This window comes from Lagenorhynchus albirostris, chromosome 17, assembly GCF_949774975.1.
Source record: "Lagenorhynchus albirostris chromosome 17, mLagAlb1.1, whole genome shotgun sequence".
Classification (NCBI taxonomy): domain Eukaryota; kingdom Metazoa; phylum Chordata; class Mammalia; order Artiodactyla; family Delphinidae; genus Lagenorhynchus; species Lagenorhynchus albirostris.
This window is the reverse complement of record NC_083111.1, coordinates 40,208,000-40,211,281: the sequence shown is the minus strand read 5'-3', so window position 1 is coordinate 40,211,281 and position 3,282 is coordinate 40,208,000.

The window sequence follows — 3,282 nt, the reverse complement described above, 5'->3', positions numbered from 1 at the left end:
GCACACAGGGCAGGGCAGAGATGGCTTAGAGAAGGGGTTGAGGGGCCAAACAGAGATTAGCAGCACAAGTATTAAATGAGAAAACACAGAGTATATTTTCCACAGGACCTGGCACACAGTAAGTGCTCGAGAAACAGTAATCGTGGTTACCGTTAGCATTACTAAGGCTGCGAGGTCACTTTCTCGTTATACCTGAAGCCATCTTTGCCCGTCTAAACAAGAGCCATAGGTGTGTGACCCCACAGTCATGAGGCTTGGTTTAGTAACATACTCTCTCTGGTCTGCTCAGTCTCACAGCTCTGTTTCTACTGACACCAGGGCTTTAATGATCTAGTCTCTGTTTTCATCAGGTGAAATTAGGCTGTTTAACTTGTCCCCAGATTTGGAGCAAGAAAAAATAATGTCTAAGCAACGTTCCTTTGAGAAAACTGTCCATCTGGTCAGTTTCCCTTTCCATGTGGTCAAAGACTTTCTTTTTTCCCTCTTATCTAATGAGCCAAGACAAAATGGTCACGCTAATGGAAACTGCCTTGCATTCCAACTGCTGCTGCCCTAGCATAAAATCCATGATTTCATAAGGGCTTAAAAGTGTTTTTTTCAATCCTTTATGTCGCCACTATTCAGCTGGCTGCTGTTTTTCCTCTGCTTTGCTTTCATCCCTGTCACTGGTCCAAGAAGTCAGAGGATCTGATGCTCCCTGCCCCCATTACTGCCTCTAATCACACCACTCTCTTCCTTCTCTCGCCTTTTCTTTTTTCTTTCCCTTAGATCTGTCACGTTTCCCATTCTTCTCAGCTTTTATGCTTGAAGGCTCGCCTCTTAGTCAACACTGCCAGCCTATCAAATTGGTCTTGTCCTTCAAGGAGACAGATTGATTCAATCACCGCAGGTGAGATAAAATCTTTGGTTCTTTGACTCTTCTTGGCTGCTGGTGGTGGCTCAGTGCTCCAGGTCTGAGGTTTCTGAAAGGCTGAATAGGATCACTAACCTCCTTGCACTGTAGTAAAATCTGATTGTTTGGGTTGGTTGAGCATGTGATGCAGGCAGGAAGTACGTCAGTGAACTGGGTATGGCTTAGAAGAGAGGAGAGGTGTGACTCTAGGGCAGGGTCTTATGGCTCCCTTGGGGTAGGAAGGTGACGTGAATTACTGAGCTCTTTTGGAGCTGGGTGCCAGGTGCTTCCAAACAACAGCTAAAGTTCTTCGCAGGCCCTCAGAGGGCACGCCTCCCACCGTGTGTACAAAAGGAGCTGGGGAAGAGGGCAAGGGTTAGATGGGGACCAGTTAGCAAAGTTTTACTGGGGGAAATGAACTGACTTTTGGGGTCCGATTGATTCGCTTGACTATTGAGTCTTTGAGGTCTCTCCCAATGAACACAAGAAACATTCTCCCGTCGAGGGCTAAAGGTGTGATGGGCCAATTTGTATAGTGATACTTTTTTTTCTTTTGAATATTCTTTGCAACAGGAAACTAGTTCAATTTTTAGAAATCATTGACTTTTAACTATAAAAATGAAACTAAATTTCAGCATCTAGATTGATGTTAACTTCTGACGAATGAAGAATTTCTTAAAGTTCACTTAGGTTTTTTTTTTTTTACTTGATGGTATGTCTCTAATGTACAATAAAGTGGATGCAGAACATTTTTTATTCAACATTGTGTTGGCTCAGAGAGAGAAACAAAATCCACGGGCCCTGACCTTAAGGAACTGAAAATCTTGATGGACAAACAAGGTAAAGTTAAAAATTAGAACAATTTTAAACCAGATATGTGCATATTTTACGAACCTAAATATTGGCTACATAACTGAGTCTAAATTGTGTGGTCCTTAAAATATGTGCATTGCATAATCGTTATTAATGGCACATGAAATGCATGAATTTCATCATTCTTAATATATTTACTTTGAAGACTTATAATTTGAAAGCTATTTAGAAGACAATACTGTGTATTGTTAGGATTCAATCCAAGGTATAAATTTTGTCATAAGAACCGGGCTGACTGGATTTAATAAGATTAAGCTTGGCTTTCAAAGTAAACTCTGAATGGAACAAAGGAAGTGACCTTCATACTGTAACAAGTTAACTCAGATACCATTAACGTCTTCATTTACCCAGCTTGCCCAGGCCTCAGCTTTTGACGATCTGAAAAATTCTATAGTGAATAGCAATTGTTTTATTTATGATAAGGATCATAATTAAGGTATGTTCACCTACAGACTAAGGATAGCAGTTACCTAGACCCTCTTGCTATACCCAAAGACAGAGCTAACAATAACCCATATTCAGGCATGTGTTTGACTAGTGAGCAGGAAAGCTTGTTCTAGGAAGTATTAATTTAGTTTAATAAAAGCAGAGATATTCAAGTCAGCTACACCATCCCAGTCCTAACTTAACAGTCAGCATTTAAGCCACTTCCTTCCCCAACCCTAATCACAGCAATGGCCGATGGAGTGATAAACCAGGACCATCAAAAACCGAGGTATTATTTGTCTTTTTCTTATAGGATAGTCATTAGCTCAATCACTTAATGAACTAAATCAACTCAACAAGATTATCAGTGGGAGAGGTACAGAGAGGTCATTAGCAAAGGACCACTCCCTAATCCCTCCAAATTTTTCACCATGAAACATTTTCATCACTTGTTTAAAGGGCATTTTTTAAAAAGTCCTAGCATTAAGGTACGGAACATAAAACTCACCTGTAATCAATCACATCTGCAATGTTAAATCTATTCTTCAACCAAATAATATCCCTGGGAATTGCTAACCTAAAAGTTAGCTCTAAAAGGGGAGAGGAAGGGGGCTAATAATGCCCATCAGCAATGGATAAATTGTGATATATTCATACTATGGAATGCTACTTGGTAATAAGGAAGAGACTGTGAATACACTCAACATAAATGAACCTCAAAAAAATGAACAACCGTCAGATACAAAAGAGTACATATTATATGATTTCATTTGTATGAATTTCTAGAACAAGTAACACTGATCTATGGTGACAGAAGTCAGAACAATAGTTTTGTGGGGAAGGATTAACTGGAAAGTGGCATGAGGGAATTTTCTGCTGGAGTAATGGAAAAGTTCTATATCTTTATTGGGGTTGTGGTTACCAAATCTCAAACTACACATTTAAAACCTGTGCATTTTACTGAATGTAAATTATACCCTCGTTTTTTTTTTAAGTACTATCTATCTAGAGGATCCTAAAGTTAAGTATAATCTACCCCCACAGAAAGCATCTAATGAATCTTACTATTAATTAAAAACCAACACAGGTCA